The sequence below is a fragment of the Oreochromis aureus genome, linkage group 1 (genome assembly GCF_013358895.1).
Source record: "Oreochromis aureus strain Israel breed Guangdong linkage group 1, ZZ_aureus, whole genome shotgun sequence".
NCBI classification, from domain to species: Eukaryota; Metazoa; Chordata; class Actinopteri; order Cichliformes; family Cichlidae; genus Oreochromis; species Oreochromis aureus.
In genome coordinates this window covers 15,786,593-15,808,717 of record NC_052942.1, presented here as the reverse complement: position 1 = coordinate 15,808,717, position 22,125 = coordinate 15,786,593, and the positions used below count along the sequence as shown (strand labels likewise).

The window sequence follows — 22,125 nt, the reverse complement described above, 5'->3', positions numbered from 1 at the left end:
TTCCGGCTCTCCTCTCTGCTCTCTCCTATCTTGTCCCTTTTGTCTTACTTCTCTCTATCACCTTTTCTATCCCTTTGAAGAAGTTAGGCTCCATAAATGCTAAAGAGTCAAGTATTATTTCTCAGTTGCAGTGAATAGATAGAAAATAAACTGTAGGAAACTAAATAGAAGAAAGAAGAAGAGAAATAACAAGTTAACATAAACCAGTGACACACTCCAGGGCCCGATCAACCCTGGCGGGGCCTCCTTGGATGAGGGTGTCTAGTGATAATGGCCGAAACACCCGATGAATCCAAGGTCCACTACTGACGATGTGTCCCCAATTTTAAAATGATAAGCTAGATCAGATCTCTAATCCCTAAACCTAACCAAGGAAGGAAAATGGCAGATTAGCCTGGGTAAAAGACCGAAAGTTGAGGCACACAACAATGTGTGCTGCTGGCAAAGTTTCTGGGCTGCTTTTGATCATAACAGCCATCTCTCAAGAGTCTCTCCATCTAAAGCAATGCATTATCAGGAACTGTAACATCTAGTCTTTTTTACTGAATGTGTTTGACTCTCACGCTTTCAACCAAACATCTTGACAGCTTTAGGGTGAAAATTTTCAGTTGGTAACTTCCTTAGTGCTTGGAAGATGAACCCTGTTCATCCACTGTTTGCATTCAGTGGAGCTTATTATAATTGATTCTTTTGTATAAACAGATGGATATCATGATATTTCAATAATAACTCATGCTTCACTTACCTAAAAACATAGTCAGCATGAAGGGCCAATTCATTTGCAGCAAGTCTGTGTATTTAGGTACAAAATGTACCTTCATATTTCTAGTGCTGAATCATGATACAGTATTTTTTTTAATTTCTGCTAGCTTGCACTGGAGGCATTTTCAGACATATTCTTTTGGAAATGTCAGGAGATGTCTCCCTGAGATTACAGCACAAAACCAGTCATGCACATGGAGCAGCAGCCATAACAACAAAACAATGTTATCTTCACCCTCCAGAAACTTCCAAACTTCAAGTCTGAGCTGAACGTATTTGTTGTTGGACACTTTTTCTGAGAATGAGAAAAGAACGGTCTGCTTTCTTTTTCTTAGATGACTTGGGAAGTTTGCTGTCTCTCCATGTTTGAGTATACACCCAGGTGATCCCTCGTGGTCAGACATCATCTCCTCTGCCTCCCCGAATCTAACAACATCTTCTCCTGCAAGGAAACTGAAAAGACACTAGCTCGTGGTATCTTTCATAAAAAAGTGTTTTTCTCCCTGCTTCCAAAGGACTTCCAAAGAGATGAGCTAAAGAGGGAGGCGTAAAACAAGGCAGGCTCTTTAATAAATGCTGGAGCTGTTTGGTGTGGTTCAAGAAGACAGATTGCTCCCACGGGGCCCCGGCCAAGCACACAACACTCTGCTCCACCTTAGTGGAGCGGAGCCAGAGGATGACAGAGTTAAAGCTTTTTAATTGTCTGCTTTTGCCAGATGGACAATTTAAATTATAGCAACAAAAAAAGTTTTTGTGAACAGTTTAAAAATTCTTAAAATGCTGTTGACAAATAAATAAATAAATAAATAAATCACATCTCATAACTTTTAACTTTTATTAGGTTTCTGGAGGTTTTCATCATCTCACATGATCTTCACCTGGGTTTTTTTAGCCATACTCATAAATGGCTCTTAGGATTTTTGTTCAGTTACTCACCGCTTTGATCCAATCAGAAATATTTTGACAAATATTTGATGGTTCGCCATAAAACTTTGCACAAACCATCTGCAGACGATGACTCCAGAGACTTTTCATCCAGGCAATATCAGGTCAAATGTTTTACTGATTCTGGAAAATGGGAAAAATCTTGATGAATGGGCAAAAACTGTGATATTGACATATTTGGTTTCCAGATAATAAATCTGAAATACCTTTTTCTCCAGCACTACTAAGAATTTCTAGTAAAATATCTCACCAGCTTGGCTGCTATTAAATTTAGTGCCCATATTTAACAATAAATCGCAATAAACTTCTCTGGGTTTTGATCTCATGCCAGCATTGGGGAAGATTTGACTTTGCTTAATATTTTTAGTTTTGCACTGGTGCGATAATGTCTGAGTGCAGCTTTTCTGTTTAAATGAAATTATTCAGTTCGTGATCTGTAGGTGTTTCTTTTCCATAAATGATCATATTTTATATGTTTTAGAAACCGAATAGATCATCTCAGAGTTTATTTAACATTAATGATTTATGTAAGCAACATTTCTTGCACTTGTGCCGCCTGAGTTTGGCAGCTGCTTTCAATTTAAACATGATTTTACTTGGACACATGTATTAACGCTTGCGACTGGCAGAAAGAACACACATGATTTTTATGGTAAGTTGATGATTTCCCAGATTTACACTGCTTCTACCACCTGACATTTGACCAGCCTGTATTTGAGTTAAATTTGAGTATTTTTGTTATCCATATTCACAAGACACTTATCAACCTTTTTAGTCACATAGAGTTCTCTCTATGAGTTTTTTGTTTGTTTTGCTTCATAATAAAAGTCTAATGTTTATGGTTGTGCCACCATGACATTTGAGAACATGCAGTGCTGGTCAACATTAAATTATCTGAGTATCTTTAGGGTTAGAGTTAATTCCTACTATAGTGTCAGGTATGTATTGCGTTCTGTGGCACTTATCACATGCTGGTATGTTAAATTGCGCAATCAGTTAGCACTGAGGTTGTGACTGCGTCATCTATTTTGAAATGTCCAGTTATTTTCAAGCACTGCTGAGTTTGCACCAATGTGAGGTTTTAGACAGTCTTTTTATGCCTGGAAGTTATACTTCTACCACCTCTACTGTTACACAGTGAAATTCTTTTAGCATCCTGTTACTTATTTTATGTCTTTTGGTATTAGGCTGATATTCAGCACAAAGTGTTGGGCTGCCTTTGTAAAACCTCACAGAGCTGCTTGCAGACTGTGCATAAACTGAGTTCCTTTAAGTGCTCGGATAGAGAAGGATCATTTTCCTTTTCATGAAAAACAAGAAAAACTCCAGAACAGCCAGCGATTGGAGCTTTGGATGATATCACGGCCCTCTCTCTGCCTTCCACATGTGGAGATCTCCACAATACGCTGAAGGTGTGGAAAACTATTTCTGCTTGTTCGTTATTGCACGAAGCTGTGAAGTTTGGCCTGTGGTCTGCACATCTGGAGGCGCATCTCTTTGGGTTGGTAAGGACCTGCCTATGAACCCAGATCTGATTTTCCAGAGTCTTCCTAGAGCAATCCCATTTTCCTCACCACCTTTTAAATGATTCAGAGTAAATGTGAACCATTTGGATGTTTTAAAATGCAATGTAATCTGTTAGACAGCTGTGGTATGTCAGCTTGGTGTCTGTTCTTGTGCACCCTGCCCCTCCAGGCAGAATGCCCTTAACCTGCAAAGGTCCTTCCCTTCTCAGCAAATCTGTTCAGCCAAGAAATAAACAGAGCTTCACTCTTAAATCATCCTGTTTAGTTCAGCTCAGGCTGCTTTGTACCTGCAGTGTTCTCTTCCAAACATATACAGGATGTGATAGATGGTACCTGCCACTGTTAGAACAAGGCATTACATCTCTGGGCCATACTTTATGGACTTTAAGCAATAATGTGACACAATAGGCAAATAAATAAATTAGACCTTTGACTCTAATGCGTCAGTGAAAAGAAGCAGAAGTTTGAACCTGGCTTCATCCAACATTCTGAAAAAGCAGACATCAGTGATTTCTGCTAGTAAGATTTCAGCCCTGTTTATCTTCCTCTTAAGCTTTTAATTAATCAAAGTCAGAGAGAAAATGATCATAGTTTAAACCATCAGTTACCACCTGCCTTCTAGCCTCTTTCACCAAAACAAAAAAAGAGAGAACAAATGAATTGCAAAAATGGAAGCAAGTAGTTATTCTGCCTCTAGGGATTCATGTTTTATGACTTTATTCGTCCCTTAAATATGCACCAGACACCAGGCTTTATCCACTTTTCTTTGTAGAACATTTTTAATTCCTCTTTTGAGATGATTTGAGTTTTGTGACATGTGCATTATCGTGCTGGAAGCAGCTTTCAGAAGATGCGAACTCTGTGGTCAGAAAGGGATGGACATTGTCAACAACAATACTCAGGTAGGCTGTGCCGCTTTAATGATGCCCATTGGTATTAAGGAGCCCAAAGTGCGCCAAGAAAATGGCCAGAAGCCTGAACTGCTTTCATGTTGTTTCAACTATCCAAATGTTGCAGCGGCAACCGAGACTCTTCAGATCAGCCAAAGTTTTTCCAATGCTCTGTTGAAAAAATTTTGCTGAGCCTGTGTAAATTGTAGCCTCAGTTTCCTGTTCTTAGCTCACATTAGCAGCCAGTCTGGTCTTCTGCTGCTACAGCGCATCAAGGTTCAGCGTGCTGTGTGTTCAGAGATACTGTTTTGGATTGCTTGGTTGCAACAAGTGGTTATTTGAGTTACTGTTGGCTTTATATCAGCTTGAGGCACTCTGGCCATTCATCTCTGTGTGCTTTTAGGGTCGTTGTCCTGTTGGAAGATGACCCTTCACCCCAGTCCAAAGTCCACAGCGCTCTGGAGCAGGTTGTCATCAAGGATGTCTCTGTACATTGCTGCATTCATCTTTCCCTCGAACCTTACTAGTTTCCCAGTTCTTGCTGCTGAAAAACATCCCGACAGTATAATGCTGCCACCACCGTGCTTTACTGTAGGGGAGGAATTGGTCAGGTGATGAGCGGTGCCTGATTTACAGACACGATGCTTGACATTCAGGCGAAAGACTTCAATCTTTATTTCATCAGACCAGAGAGTTGTTTCTCATGGTCTGAGAGTCCTTCAGGTGCCTTTTGTTAACCTCCAAGAGTCCTGTTGGTTCCAAACTTCTTCTGTTTACAGACTGATGGAGGCCACCATGCACTGAGACTCTGGGACTGTCAATGCTACAGAAACCTTTCTATACACTTCCACAGATCTGCACCTTGATACAATCCTGTCTCAGAGGTCAACAGAAAATCCTTTGAACTTCATGGCTTGGTTTGTGCTCTCACGTGCACTTTATGCAGACTGGTGTGTGCCTTTTCAAATCATGTCCAATTAAGTAAATTTACCATGGGTGGACTCCAGGCAAGTTGAAGAAACATCTGACAGATATCAGTGAAACAGGATGCACTTGAACGCAATTTTGAGTGTTGTGGCAAAGGCTATGAATTCTTAGGTAAATGTTATACTTTTGTCTTTTGTTTTTAATACATTTGCATTATTTCAATCTAACATTTTTCACTTTGTCACTATAGGGTATTGTGTGCAGAATTTTGAAGTGAGCACTGAGATGCTGCCATTTGATTGGCTGATTAGATCTTTTCATTAAGGACTGTGAGTGCTGAATGAAATCAAATAGATTTGCTTGTGCTCCTGGTACTATGCAGAGGATTGGACAAAATAAGAAGGAAAGTAAGGCCATAGTAGCAAATGATGTGAACATTTAAAGGTTTAAAAATATAACATAAAAAATGCTACAAGTGTTATGCCAGACTCAGTGTAAACACTGAATTTTTTGAATTTGTTCTCTTTTTAAATATACTTATCCAGTAAATGAAGCTTCTGGTCTGTATTTAGTGAAGTGGTGTAACAGCAGACCAGACCAAAACGCAAACATGGTAATTATTATGTTTAACCGTCTGTGTTAGAACTACGTCACATTTAGAGACTAATTTTTGGCTTAAACTTTTTGTTACTGTCCCGATTTGTTTTCGTTCTACTGTGACGGGGAATGCTTTGTCCTCTGGGCTTTTTTTTAAACTGCCAATTACCTGGAAACGAAAACACTGACTAAGACTTCATTTGTGTTCAGACATGTGCAAAATAGATCAGGTTATGTTCAGAAGATTAATGGCCAAACTTAAAATTCACAAAGGGAGCCTGCACACCTACTCCTTCTAATAACGTGAAGTCATTTCTCCCCATGATTACCTTCTTTGTCAGCGTTATGCAATGAAGCCATATGCTTCCAATCCACAGGAGAGAGCAAATAAGTGCGGGAATTTACCAGAAACTGTTATCTTTCAAGGCAGATAAACACATCAGGGATTAGCTCACCCCCACCAGAGTGTTTGTTTAAAGGTGCCTCTTGAGATACTGGATGGACAAATGATTGTTAGGGAGGGATTCGATAGTGAACAAGTACACAAAAGTCATCCGGTGCTGTCCAGAACATGCAATTAAAGCAGCAACGATGATTCATTTCTAGATGGTTTTATCATGAAGCAAGATCTTTGGAAAGCAGTGAGGACTTTAGAGGGCTCAGAGTTGTCTCCTCAGAGCGCTGATTTGCTGCATTTCTGCACTTTGTTTGTGTACGCTGGTCCTTCCTGTGATTGGTGCATCCTGGAGTCTCTGCCTCCGTCTCTGTGGTACAGCAATGACAGTAACCGTAGTGTGATGTCTTTGCCCGGGACTATATTTCCACTCTCCGTCTGTAATGTTCCTCAGTGGTCTCAGAATGATGATGTCAGCGTCCACAGAGTTTCCACCACAGCGCAGGGCCTGCAGAGGGGAAGCGAGTGGGTGTGTGTGGGTTTTGTATGTGCAGTCGGACCAGCTGCGTTTGCACAGAGAAGAGGGTCTGCCGAACAGAACCACAAAACAGAGGTGCTGTTTTTCATTGGTCTAGCCTTTGGGGACTCACCGTCTGGGCTGGTGTTATTTAAGTCAACAATGAACTCCTGACATATTCCCGCATATCCCTGCACACACACACGCACACAAGTTTCTCCTTTAGATATCAGTCGAAGTACAGCCAAATAAAGAAAAGCCTACTGAGTCAGATGCATGAAATACTGTATTTTTTATTATATAGCTGGAATTCCTGACAGATTATGATAGTTTTGGGGAAGTCTGGAGATACTGGTGGGAAGTTTCCTGTTACACAGATCAAGTAGATCCAAAATGTCAGTGCAGAGGATTTATGAAGCCTAATATTTCTGCCAGATAATGATGCTGTGCCATGTGATATGCTGGGTAATACATTTGTAAGTACGCTTTCTGAACATTTTGATAGAGTTGTTTGGATGAAGAGGATTAAAAAAACAGTAGTTAGAAAATATGAACACCTCTTGTCTCTTGAGTTTTCCCAGAAGTACAGCCGAGATTCAAACTTTTAACTCCACGTAACCTACATCACTCTCTCCCAGTTGCATTCAGGGTCAATTTTAATCATGCTCCTGTTGAGAAAACCAGTTCTCCCACCACTGCTTTAGTTTATGAACAGAAGGGAATGGGAAAGCTAATGATGAGACCGTGAATGCCACTCACTAAACCACACCCTGCTTTATCTTCTAGTTTTCTCTCTGTCCACTAAAATAGCTTTGCAAAATGGACTTGTAGCCTGAAACTAGCTATTAAAACTATAAACTCCTTTCTGAGATGACCAGGGCTGTAGACAGCTAGACAATCACACATGGTTACTGCTGCTCTGGCTTCATTTTTCAGACCCAAAGGTTATGTCCATCTTTTACAGTCATGGCAAAAAGAAAGAATAATCTCCGCCAGTTTTAAGGTTGTATGTGTGAGGACACAATAAAGCAACAACACATGACATATTACACCATGTACACTGTTTTATTTATTTAAAAAAACACTAGACCAAAACACAGAAGCAGTGTGTGTGAAAAACTAAGTACATCCTACAGTTCAGTAGCTTGTTGAACCACCTTAAGCACCAGTCACTACAAGCCATTCTTTTCTTTTTCTGGAACTTACTTTTATTCATCCATCAAACATCAACATCTTAATGTTTGGGATCGTTGCCATGTTGCATGACTCAGTTTAGCTTTAGCTGTCAGACAGACGTCCTCACATTTGACTCAAGTATATTTTGGTATACAGAGGAATTCATGATCAACAGAATGACTGACAGGTGTCCAGGTCCCATGGCTGCAAAACAAACTGTGCTTGGTATGAGCTGACATGCCATTTGTTGTTGGTGGAGGTTTTTTGCTGCTGTGGATTATAGATGAACACCTCCACTTTGGTCTCATATGACATTGTTTCAGATGTCTTTTGTTTTTTTCAGATTCAGCTTTGCAAACCTAAAAGGAACATTGTGCTATAATGTTCCTTTTTCTCCAGGCAACCTTAACAAGCTATAATTGTCTGTTTTCTCTAACTGTACTATCATGAATTTTAACATTGACCTTGGAATGAATTTGCTGGGATTCGCTTGATTTATTCATGGTGCTTTTAATAACTGCTTTTAAGATCATTGCAACACCTGACTGCTGAATTAATTGTGTTTGACTTTAATATATATAGATATAGCTGGCTGTTATGCTCTTAGTTTCTATGGAAGCAGTAAAGATATAGTTTTCCACACACATGTTCTGCATTTCAACTGAATTCTTGTTAAATAAATAAAGAGCATTTTGTGAAATGCCTGCTAAGAAAAAGATGGTTCTTGTTATGTCCTGCAATGTAAAGTCTTATACTGTAACTGAACTTTGTACTTTCTCTTTTTCTCGAGAGTTTGTGGTATTGTCCAACAGAGACACTACTATGCCTATATTACAACACTTTTTGATAATACAACTTTCTGTCATTCCTAACCTCTGTCATCAGTTTCACAGTGGCCTCCAGTAAAGACTTCAAATGCCAGGTCCTGTGTTTAACTTGTAAGGGGAGTGTACAGTCATGAATGCAGAATGCAATGATTAGCTGATGTATAAAACAGGAAAGAAATGAATAGACTCAACAAGAAAAATAAGAAAGCTTAAATAGGAACTCAAGCTTCTCTTCAAACTCAGTAAAAATATTGTATTTTTTCCATTTTTTTATAACTGCACATTCAGACTTTGTTTTTCTTGTGAAATTTATTAATAAATGCATAAAAGGGAACCCTAACTTCCACTTTTCATATATATATATATTTATTTGCACAAAGGCATTAGGTAATGTGTCTTCTCAGAATGACCTTGTCATTCTCCAGACTTCCTCTCTGGCAGTGAGGCACTCATCACTGACCGAAGCATCTCCACAACAAACTCCAACTTTCATAATACCTCACTATTTCACTGTCACATTTGCGACTTCAGGAGCGTTTAGGTCAAATGTAGTTCAGCCTGAAATACTGTGTCGATATAAACACAAGGATAAAAGTTCCTTTTACATGTAGGAACATGTGCTGATCACTCATATATGACTTATTACCTGGATCCATGCTTCCCACCTCTCATGGTGTCACTGTTTCCAGTCTAGTGTGTGAGAAAATCAAGATGTTCCAACTTTTCACCTTGAAATAAATAACATGGCTCATGGTCAGATGATGTTAACATCTGCTGCTTGTCTTCAGGGGGTAAAAGAGCTGTAATTATAGGAGGTAAGAAAGGGAGAGCGAGACATCAAAATGGTGCAAACAAGCGAATGCACTCGCATACACGGTGAGATGATGTCATGCTTTTTCCGAGCTCCTATCATCATCTGTTTAATAGCCTTCAAAGCTGTGCAGTGGGACAGACTGCAAGTTTGTATTGTGTCTGAAAAATAATTGCAAAGTAAAGCAGGGTGAATGTGAGGCAGGGTTCAGATGTTGTTACGAAGGCCTCTATTCGTTTGTTCGTTTGCTTCATTGTGTTGTTGCTTGTTATAGTTTCATTATGAAAGAATTTCCTTTCCAAGAGAGTGAGGCTTTTTAAAGGGCTTGTAACTCCACTCTGCTGTGGTGAAGTGTAGTGCTTTGCCAAACAGGGAAAGCTTTAGGAAACTCTTTTCGTTTCATTCTTAATGTTTTCTCCATGCAAAGAATTATTCTGCTGGGAAATAGTGTAATCAGGACCGTCAGTGTGCCCATCCACAGACTGTGAGTCATTCTCCCGCAGCTTGGCTATGATTTTGTCATGCTGCATTGCCATACACGTGAGCAATAGCAAACCTGCTGCAGCCTATTGTTACCCAAATGAAAGTTTATTATTGCAGTAAATTCGGTTTATTTGCCTATCTAGGACATCAAAAAATGCACTCCGGTAAACCAAATAATAGTCACATTCAAGTACTCAGTGTGAGCTCAGTGTGTTGTGGTTAAAGTGTTTGGGTCTCTGTGCCACAGACTGTAAAACATTCTGGCATTTCCTTCAGAAAACAGGACTACGGCAAATGGTCAGAGGAGCGGTGCAGTCAGTGGAGCCAAATGGAGAGGAGTACTCAGACTGAGACCAAAAAAGGTAAGTGAAGAAGGGAAGAGAAGAGTGGGGGATGGTGAAATTGGCAAAAAAACAACAAAAACAACAAGGAGGGATAAAACATGAAAAGGTGGAATGATATCTCGCCCACATTAAATTATTCCCTGATGATGCAGCTGCTACTGCGTCATCACTTTCCATTTGCTTTAGTGCTATTTGAACCATTGATGGTCTGAAGGACCATCTAGGTCGAACACTTTTCCCGGCATGTGTCTACGTGGGTTCCTCCTTCCTTCCTCACACAGTCCAAAGACACGCATGTTAGGTTAACTGGTGACTCCAAATTTTGACTGTGAGCATGAATGGTTTTCTGTCTCTCTGTGTTAGCTCTGTGGCAGACTGGCAGCCTGTCCAGGGTGTACCCAGCCCTTCACCTTACGACAGCAGGGACAGGCTTCAGCTCCCCCACAACCCTGAATTGGATAAGATGAAGAAAATGGATAGATGGATTTAAATGCCACAAAAGGGCAACTCATGTGGCTGAAAAAAAGAAGCTTGTGAGATTGTTTACATCACTTTGACTATCATTTTCTTCCCCCTTGTTTTAGCCAATCAGCCTCCACTCTGTATACTTTAAATCTCTCTGCTCTTCTGTCATTTTCCCTTTCAGGCTCTCATTTATAGAACCCACCTCCTCTCCGCTTCACCCTTGTCACTCAGAGCTCCATCCAGGTCGCTTTCTTCATCTTCACCACCACTAGCTCCTATACTCTGAGGGTGTTGTTCTTATTCCTTTCAACACTGGGATTCTGTTCTGATGTGATGGATCATCAGAGTTTAATTTTTTAAACGGATGAATTTTGTATGTCAATAAATCATACCCAGTTCTTCTGAAGCAAATCCAGTAAATCCAGTTTTGTTTGATTTAATACTTCCAAATATAAACTCAGAATCAACTTTCAGATCGGTACATCGCTGCAGTTATCATTACTGTTTCCCCGGGAATTTAGTTGCCAAACAAATGAACGAAATGGATGAAATGGTGGTCTTAAACCCCCTCAGCAAATAGTGTTAATACTGTTGTTAGTACCAACAGCTTCAAACAAACTTACCCTCTTCTTAAAATATGGACCGATAATTTCTCAAAAGTATTCACAAAAGCACATTTCCAGAAATTACATGCATAATTGTAAGTAACAGTAAGTTGAAACTGCAAGACAAATCATTTGAAACTGCAAAGAGATCCCTGACTCAAACTTTTAAGTTGTAAAGTCAAAATGTTGGGAGATTGACTTGTTTTTTTTTTCTTTTCAGTGGCAAAAACAAGCTTATAATAAACTTACAGCAGCATCACTGCCCTACAAAGCAAACGTGAAACGTACAGCAGACCAAGATGCACTTGGTGAAATCTTAAGTATCCACCAGCTTTCATAATGTTGCCTCTTTGTGATGAAGCTTATGACATCAGTTATCGCTGGCAGGACATTTAATCCTAACAATTCAACAATATCATAACAAATCAATCAATCAATAAATAACACATTTACTTCCACCTCCAACATCCCATGAAACTATTATGGAAAGAAATTATGTGTTCATCACCTGACTACCTTGTCACTATCTTGATAGTGACACAGCTATAATGCATGGTAGCAGTTTCAAGAACAAGTCCTCTGAGAACCTTAATGTTGCATTCATGATAAATCACACATTGAAAATATGAGATTTCAGAGTGTTCTTTGAACTATTTGATGTAATGAAATTACAAGAATAAAAGCCTGGGAGACTGCTTTACGTCATATTCCTTTTGAATGTGTAACTTAGGCAAAACATGGGACAAATTAGTTTCTGCTCTATAAATGGGACTTGAACCACTTCAGGGAAATGTGAACAATCTTGCCGTCTGCTTTAGTAATTCTTTGTGGAAAGTTTTCCCCCCAAATGTTTCCAGTTTCTACTCCAATTACTGAAAGCAATTCAGACTAAAAAAAGGTAGCAGGAGTAATTTGTAGTTAATTTGTAACACTGTTCTTTGTGTTGATAAATAATTAAAGAAATATTAAATACATAATTCCTTTATGAGTTCAGGTAAAAAGGAGAGCGGTGAAGGCTGGGATGGTGGATAAGCCTCTATCTTCGAAGGCACCTTCTAATTTCCCTTCACAAACTTTCTCTGTGCATAATGCACTAACATTAACCAAACCCACCTAAACCACAGCTCACAGCCATAATTCTCCTAGTTTAACACTACTCTAGATGCCATATCCAAATACTGTAGAAGAAAGACATTCAAAAGTGGTGGAAATAAATGCAATAGAAGTGCCAAACTAACCAAATCTGAGAGTTTGCTTAGTCCTGTAATATCGACTTTCTGGTTTAGAAATAGGATTGTGATACTTTTTGCATGAGAGGTCACAGTTTATAGTCCTAACATCCTCATGACCCTACCAAAGCTGAAGAAATGCCATTATATCCCCACTGTTAGCCACTGGTAAAATCACTGTGTGGGTGTGAACTGTGATCCAAGCTTCACTCACCAACTACAGCAGACTGCTCATCCACACCCTTTCTGCTCTCACCTCCCTTTAACATCTCTGATTCAAGCAGCCCAGTCCTGCTGTGCCCACGCTGGCACTGCAGATATGGAAGCCAGTGAATTATTTCAAGTAGTGGTGTCAAAACAGAATGCAAACACAGCGTGTCTGCACAATGTGAGACATGGCTGTAGCTCAGGAGGTAGAGCAGGTCAGCTGCCGATCAGAAGGGTTCGTGGTTCGATCCCTGGCTGCCCCAGTCTGCGTGCCAAATATCCTTGGGCAAGATACTAACTCTCTGATGCATTCATTGGAGTATGGATGTGTGTGAATGCTACATAGAAAGCATAGAAGAAAGTGGTTGGGTGAATGAGGGAGGTTGTATAACATCCTCTGGGAGAGTAGAAAAGAATCAGACCATTTACACTGAAGTAAGATTACTTCAAACTAGTCCAGTTTTTGATCCTTGGGTGCCCACATCTAACATACTTTTCTGGCAGAGGACAAACAACTGTGTGGACTATGTTTGCTGTAGTGTCTGCAGTGTGTATATTTCTGGAAGTGTCTGACTGTGTGTCAGTTTTTTGAAAGAACTGTCGAGGCGTGTACCTGCAATTTTGGGCTTTTCATTATTTTTTTGAACTGTTCTTTTCCCAGACTGGAATGATCGTAAAGCATACATCTTTAATGACTTAAAAAACAAAAAATGGGTGCAGAAATGGGAATTTATTTAGATTTTTCTCTAATCTAGGGTAAGGAGTATACATAGAGGCTCAAATATATATGCACTCTAGCTTCAGTCTTTTAACAAGTGCTGCTGAAGTTCTACAGTATCTTTTATCTTGACAAGGATGCCTGGTAGTTTTTATTTGCCAAAATAAAGAAGATTTGTTTGACAGGACTCATCAGCTTGACCAACATTTAGTACAAAAAGGAACAAAAAGTCCAAAGAACTCAGTGAAGATATAAGAAGGCGAACTGGTGATTTGCACAGGTTGAAAATGTCTCTTGGTGACGTTTCTAAACAACTGCATTTTCCAAGATCATCAGTTCAAACAACTATACTTAAGCACAAGTTATTCTGATGTGTCACCACTTGGCCAAGGTCTGGAAAAAGACACAAACTTTGATTGACACATTTGAAACTGACTGAAATTTGCAGCTGCCCACAATGACAAGGGATCTGTTTAGAGGACTAAAGGCGAGGCTTTCAATCTTAAAATCACCATACATGGTCAAGGATGGTGGTGGAAGCCTCATGCTCTGGGACTGTCTTGTTGCCAGTAGTACTGGTCCTTGCACAAAGTGGATGGTATAATGAAGAAGGAGGACTACCTCGAAATTTTTTCAACTTCATGCCAAATCAACATGAGACAGTTAAAACTTGGACACAGCTGGGTTTTCTAACAGGACAATGATCCCAAGCACACATAAAAACTTGTGGTTTTTGACATGGAAAAGGCAGGCTAACATTGGGCCTTTGGAATTATGTTCTTGACCTCAGTCCTATTGAAAATTTGTAGACTATGTTGCCAAGCCAACCAACTAACTTGAATGAACTCTACCATTTCTGAATTTATAAATTTTGCCAGACGCTTGTTGATAGCTACCAAAGTGTCTAATTGAGTTGCAACTTCCTAAAGGACATTTAACCAAATATTATTTTATTTGAGCCTGTGTATAGTTTTGATCCTGTGTGGATCCCCCTTAAATTAACTTGTTCACTCAATTCTTATGTTTTAAGGTCATGAAAGTAAATGTACAATTACTCCACCTGGAAAAAGAACAGTTCAAAGAATTCATCAAAAGCCCAAAATTACCATGACATTCATGCCCATGGCGAGTGTATGTAAACTTTTAACCACGCTTGTAAGCCAAGTCTTTGGAGCATTGGGCAGTCATCCTGCAGTGCCTGGGGAACAGCTCCAGCACTGAGCGCATGCCTTGGTCAGGGGCACTTAACAGGCCAATTTACCTGTCATGGTTTTGATGGAAACCAGAACAGACAAGGTGAGAGCATACAAACTCCAAACAGACATACCTTCCAGTGGTTGTACTTGTTTCTGTGAGCTGATAATGTTATGAGCCACAGTGCTGCATGTTATATCATGATGTATGTCGTACATTTTCCTACGTAGGCTGACTTCACCTGGGATAAAGCAGGTAGTCCTGCTTCGCCATACGGCCCCAGGTGAGCTGGCATGTCCCTGCTGTCTAGACAGGAGAGTGACTAATGGTGATGCTTAAGAAAAGGTACACAGTTAATGACATTTCCCCTAACAGGATTGGAAAGTGTGTTTGCATCATCCTGGTACAGCTGCAAAAAATTCTTGATATTGGGAATTTATTGCACACAAAGTTGAGGGAATAGTCCTTTTTATGATTTAAATGAACATAGGCAGAGAGCAGACAATGAGAAAACACACAGAGGAAAGAGATCTGATAAGATTGAAATACTTTCTTTTTAACTTTTGAAGGTTCTGCAAACCTTCCTTTGGCTTCCCTGTGGGGCTCACACTGGGAAAAGGCTTTACGTGGTGGATGTGGAAAGCTTCAGGATGCAGACAGGAAACCTGGATCACTCTAAGGTGCTGAATGTTATGTATGCACCACTGGCCTACTCCGATTTAGAGAATAAAAACCTATGACTAATAAAACACATTGTGAAACAGAAAATAGTGGAAATCTAAAGGTTTTAAAAGTAAAACAATCACGACAAAGACTGAAATTTTCTCAGCAGTTGAGCAAAATGAGCTTTTATTGCAGAATGGAATAACTATATTTACTCATTAGCAACAATGCCATCCTTGTGTTTGCCTGTGTGTGTTTGTGTGTGTTTTTTTTCTGTCTCAGCAGCACATCTGAATCTTTCTTGGTCTGTTCAGACACTCAGACGGAGGTCAGTAAAAGTCCCGACCACTCAAAGCACTTCTTTGTCTGCTTCCTCCAGCATCTTCTGAGGACATCCTTCTCCATGAGAGATGACGAAGCAAGCAAGCTGCGGCGAGCGGTGCGCACACAAACGCACATCGCAGACACACACCAAACAGTGTGAGTAACTGGTCAGGCTTGAGTGACTCTCTACCTCGCTGCCTTTAGGGCTTCCTGCAAGTCTTTTGGAAATGTGCCCTGTCCATGTGAAGATCATCACCTTTTCAGTGGCGGCAGAATCACGAGTTCATTAATGTGATGAACAAATTAATCACTATTAGCTGGTGTGACAACAGGAAAAGGGACAGACACTTTCGCATGGGTCACAAATTCTGTGCATGTCTGTGAAGCTCATTCTTGCAACCCTAACAAAGTGGCTATTTTTTCACTCCAGTGGGTAAACAAGATGCAGACTTGTGTCCTCTACTTTTCCCATCAGCCTTATTAAAATAACGGGCACAGTCTGGGTAAATTAACCCCAAAGGAAGTCAGCTTCTCCTTTCTACGTGGAGTGATTCACATTGGCCTGGCTGTGGATGGCGTGCGTGAGGACACAGGTTAAAGAAGCACACAACGTACTCTTACACCAAGACCACAGCTCCTCTTCATCAGGCCCAGTTTGTCTCTTACTCTCTCACACAAAGACACCAACTCACTGCCGAAATGGAAACAGACATTTGCTGCCCTGTTAACAGTGTCCTTATTTACATCTGATGTCATAGTGTAAAAAACACAGACTAGGTTTCCACGCTCGAGAGATAGAGGTGTCAGGAAAGACCGCTGCCCTGCAAATGGCGGTACAGATAGGATTAAGTTGGAATTGTTGAAGTATAAACTGTGTCTGGCCTGAGGAAACACAGCTGTCTGGAGAAGGGGGGGTGATAGTTAACTTTTTAGTGAGAGTAGCTGGACGCTGCTCTTAGATTGAAACAGACCCTAAAAAAGTTCAGAGAGGTGTAAGAGGTGATGCTTTCTCATATTGCAACAGTTCACTTTGAGGTTAATATTTAAACATAAAAACTGCTTACATTTAAATAGTATCTGTTATGCAGGTTCCCATATTTTAGCATTCATTCATTCACTGAGTTTTTCCTGCTTGTCAAAGCCCAGATTGGGTTGATAGATTAGTCTAAGCTGTCTCAGCAGGGATGCCTGCTGAGACGCTCCTCTTCAAAGCTACTGCCTCCATCTCTTTTAGCACCTTTGAACGCAATGATCTGATTCTATTTTGCCATCTTTAAGCAGAGTGTTATTAGCATTAGTTGTTATTGGTTGACATTTGTCATTTATGCTAGTGTGCTTGCTAACCTAGTGACAAAAATGAATGAATGATAAATGCACCTTGCTAAGTTAGCAAGTATGCTAACAATAATGCTAAAGTGTTTGCTAACTTAGCAAGGTGTATTTATCATTTATGCTGACAAGTTTGCTAACTTAGCAAGGTGCATCCATAGACTGCATAGGTGTGTCACACAGACATAGACCATAATTACTGACAAATAAGTAGAATGTTTCCTCTACAGACCTCAAGCAGTGACTTTTAAGATGCACCATTAACTGTACCGCCAGCCACTACCAACAAAGCTGAGTGCTCAAGTTCCTTGACTTCCACCAGCTTAGGTGAAGCACAGTAAACAGCTTTCAGCTATAGCTACCTATACATGTTTTTTTAATTGAATTTTTCCTGCTGTAAAGCTGAAAATCTTCACATAAGAGTCTATGGGGGTGACTCACTTTAGGAGTGAGTCTCCAGTAACCCCTTGTGAAGCTAGATTGTGGCATGTCTTGATGCAAGCTCTAACAGCCAGGTAAAGAAATCCCCAAAAAATCAACTTTTTCGGATAGATTCTGGCATGTTGGCATTTTTCAGCCGTGAAGTTGAAAAAGTAAGAATGAGAAAGCATGAGAAAATATGTCATTGTAGCATCCAGAGGGCTGACAAAATTGCATTTAAGTTGTCATTTGCTTATAAACTCAGTTGCTTTTCGTGATGTGTCCAACATTTTGCCTGGTCTCTTTGCTCCTCTGGACTCCTGACCATGAGGTTAGCTCATTTAACGGGTGTATGACTTTCTTGTGTGACTCAACATATAATTCAGGCGATGAAGCACAGTTATTAGTACCCCTCACATGTCAAATCAAACCCTCACTGTCACTCTTTAAATGACCCACCCCAATCTGGTTTCCACAGTAACTGTGCTTTGTAGCGGTGTGTTGTGGAATCTTTGGTAAGTGCTTCGTCAGAGTTTGCATTCACAACCGCCATCCCTCCTCACCGACCTCTAACATTTGTTCCCAGCAGAGCAGCAGCTCTTCGCATCCTGTGCAGAAAATTCTGACTGATTCAGACGTGAGCAATGACGAGGATCATTGAGAATGCTGACAACCTTAAATTATCTTGCTCAACTGTCTTCATCCACTAACTGCCTGCAGCATGAACTTCTGCATAACAACTTTGTTTTCTATGTTTCTTTTATTCCTCTAGAAGAGCGGCGCCTTCTTCATGTTCAGATTTTCATTTCATTCCAGGCAGAGAGCTGAAGGCAAACAGTGGAAGAACAGCCATAAGTGGGTGTGACAGTCAGTCAGTCATGGTTGCTGCTCATCTCCTCCTTCACTCTTCCAGTCTATAAGCCAGACATATTACACTCCAGCTTTCTCTTTTCAAACACTTTCCATTTTCGTTTCCATCTTTCTCTATCATTTCACACACACCCCTATCCTGTATTTCATCTCTCCAGTTTTTCCATCCAGCTGTGGGCGTTTGGCTCTCTTTCTCCAAACTGGCTGTACACAGTTTGGTGAAGCCAGGGTGGAGAACCACGCATTACAAACAAGTACTAGAAGGCTGTACATATGTTACAGATTGGTACACCTTAAAAAAAAAAATCCTTCCAGATTTGGAGAAGGAAACTCCACACAAAACACTTCATTTCACATTTTATAGATTTTAGTTTGAGTAGTTCAACAGAGAATAATTAGATGAGGAAATTAATAAGGAAATTAACACCAGCTTTGTCTACTTAACCTAAGGCTACAGAGCAACTAACTGACTAGCTTAGCAACAAATAGTTCACAAGCTGTTGTTTCTACCCTTTGGATTTTGTACAGATTTGTCAGAAACCTTCAGGACAGATTTGACCAACTCTGCATTGTGGACCTTTAACACTCACTGTCCCCTTCAGCCGGGAAAGGGCGGAGTGCCCACTCCGGGTCAGGGACGAGACCCTGCCCCAAGTGGAGGAGTTTAAGTATCTCGGGGTCTTGTTCACGAGTGATGGGAGAAGGAAGCGGGAGATCGACAGACGGATTGGTGCAGCGGCTGCAGTGATGCGGACGCTGTACCAGTCTGTTGTGGTGAAGAGAGAGCTGAGTGTAAAAGCGAAGCTCTCAATTTACCGGTCGATCTACGCCCCTACCCTCACCTATGGTCACGAGCTGTAGGTAGTGACCGAAAGAACGAGAATACAAGCGGTGGAAATGGGTTTCCTCCGAAGGGTGGCTGGCCACTCCCTTAGAGATAGGGTGAGAAGTTCAGCCATTCGGGAGGGGCTCAGAGTAGATCAGCTGCTCCTCCACATCGAAAGGAGCCAGTTGAGGTGGTTCGGGCATCTGACAAGGATGCCTGGGACCGCCTTGGTGTTCCCCCGGATAAGCTGGAGGAGGTGGCTGGGGAGAGGGAGGTCTGGGCTTCTCTGCTTGGGCTGCTGCCCCCACGACCCAGCCCGGATAAGCGAAAGAAAATGGATGGATGTCCCCTTCAACTAATGCAGTAACTCAATGCATGTAGACATGTGGACATGGTCACGACAACCTGGTGAAGTTCAAACTGAGCATTAGAATAGGGGAAAAAGTTGGTTCAAGTGACTTTGAAATAGATTTATGCGCCAGATGGGCTGGTCTGAGTATTTCAGAAAGTGGTGATTTGTTGGGACTGTTGTGCAATTATCTCTAGGGTTTAGAGAGAATGGTCTGAAAAACAGAAAATATCCACCAAGTGGCATTTCTCTGGGCGAAAATGGCTTGTTGATGCCAGAAAAAAGGAAAAAGGAAAAGGAAGGCAACAGTAACTCAAAAATAGCGACTCCTTTTAACTAATGCAGAAGAGCATCTTAGAATGCGTGGCACCTTGAACCTTGAAGCAAATGGGCTTTAGCAGCAGAAGACCACACCAGGTGATACTTATGTCAGCTAAGAACAGGAAAGCGAGTCCACAATGGCATAAACATGAAATACAGATTTATCCTGCTCTGTGTGCTCTCGGTGTGGGAGATATCTTCTTGGTGCACTTTTGGCCCGTTAGTACCAACTGAGCATTGTTTAAACACCACAGCCTACCTGAGTATTGTTGCTGACCATGTCTATCCCTTTTCAACTACAGTGTAACCATCTTCTAAGACTAACGAACACTAGCGAATCGTGTTGAACATATTTTAATGAATGCTGACTTAACTTGAGTAAAGCTAAAAAGTATTCCAGTAATTCCAATATTGATCAGCCTTCTGTAAATGTGGCTATAAGGATGAAACATATCACTCTAACAATGACTTGGGGCAGATTTCTGTCTCACGGAGTGAACTGTTTTCTACCATGAAAGAGAAAAAAAATTCCCAGGTCTTCTCACAAACTCTTGGGAATAAAAATACAAGTTAGAAAACTGCAAACACTGTTTAGGAAAGCTCAACATTTGATATTTTACAATATTGTGCAGTGCATACATCAAGTTGTACATACTTGTTTAGGTGATCTAAATCTGTGGGCTTTTTTTTAGACAAATACAGGTTTGTCAGGTGATAATGCAGTGAAGATGTTCCACATCCCCCCGTCTAGCTTTCAACTGTATACCTTTGTGTAAGAAAGTGTTGTTTTGATATCAGTGGAAAAAGATGACAGACACTAAATTAAATCAATCATACTTTAGAAAACAGTCCCAGCAGTTCCAGCTTTCAGAGATAATGAGGTTTCCAACTGAGCTTTCAAATACAAATCATTCTGGGGAACAAAGAAATCGCTGTGAAAACAACCAGCATGAGAGATAAATCTTTGCTGCAAAATAGATCTTATGTATGGAAAACAGAGACAGTGAGCAAAGAAGAGATGATATAAGCCAGGCAGCCTTCCAGGGGCTTTGACAGAGACAGCTCATAAATCTGACAGAGACATAACAACCCAAGAAATTAAGTCATACCCAAAATGCACATTTACTCTGTGGAGTAAATGTTTCTCTCTTTCAAATATTTATGCGTTCTTTTACACCAGGATCACCCTCCCGAAAATGCATGAGTGCACATTCAGGAAACCTGTTGCACAGCAGTGAATATGGAAGTTAATGTTAAGTAACACTTAAAGGCTCGCCGCTTGAAACTCTCTGGTGTTTTGAGTCTCCACGCTTTGGCGCTGTTGCACAAGTGGAAAGAATTCAGAGGCTTTTTCCAAACAGGGGAGATTGGTGACTCAGTTGCACTCACTGTGCTTTTGGCTTTTGCTGTTTTTCTTCCTCTGTTTCCCAAAAAACATCTGTTTGCTGTTTAATTCTTCAGTCCTCTGGCATAACTTGTTCCTTGAACCTGAGACAGGAATTATTACAGTCCGCAGTCGCGCACACAGTAGCTGCTCTCCCGACCTGTCCAAAACAGCACAATGTGCTCTGGTTTACTGTTTCCGCCCACCTTGGAAATGTTATTTCACTTCATTTTTGAAATATTTAATATGAATATATATATTTTATTTCATGCCATGGAAATGAAATATATATATAAGTAAAGATAAGTGTGTTAGAGTCCTCAGGATCACACCACATTTGAGGTAATTTGGTAACATTTGGGTTAACATGATTTCATTAGGTAAAAGAATGTGGTTATAAAACACCATATGTGCATCCAATGATGAATATACTTCTTAACATTTAGAAGAACATAATTTAAAAGAAAAGAAAAGAAAAATAGCAGTAGGCCTATCCATTTAATCCTTAAAGTATTATGGTATTTTAAAGTTACTTACTTTTGAGTATTTTCGAAAAGAAGCATCAGTTTTAGGAATAAAGATAAAATTTAAATAAAACTACGTAACATTGAAGAAAAAAATGATGATTATGCCGGATTTTATAGCATGGACAAAAATATATGTCTGTGAAATCCGTGAGCAGACATGGTGGAGGCATAAAGTTCCACTTTTTGTTACTCATCGACTGTGCCGAGCTGGGTAAAATTCACATACTACAGTTTTTTTAAGTTATTATAATTTAATGTAAAATATGTTCAATTCATAATTTAGATCCATTGTTCCCAATAGCTGCACAAATCCAGATAGGAGAATGGTGTGGGAGTTATAGAAACTATAACATGAGGCCATTACTGTATAATTCTGGGATTATAACAAATGTTATGGGCATTTCTTTTTCTTTTTTCTTTTTTGCGGTTATGTAAGACTTGCACTGAATTTTTGCGCCTCAGCGTGACTTCCCAACCCTACACAGGGTAGCATGT

At 40.3% G+C, this 22,125-nt stretch overlaps 1 long non-coding RNA gene across 1 annotated transcript; it reads left to right on the top strand.

Annotated features, from left to right (window-relative positions):
* The first annotated feature begins 2,310 nt into the window (after positions 1–2,310).
* On the top strand, positions 2,311–10,987 carry LOC120438602. Its single transcript, XR_005612017.1, has 4 exons — positions 2,311–2,359; positions 10,132–10,217; positions 10,563–10,732; positions 10,846–10,987. It is a non-coding gene; the product is annotated as an uncharacterized LOC120438602 (long non-coding RNA).
* Positions 10,988–22,125: the final 11,138 nt, after the last annotated feature.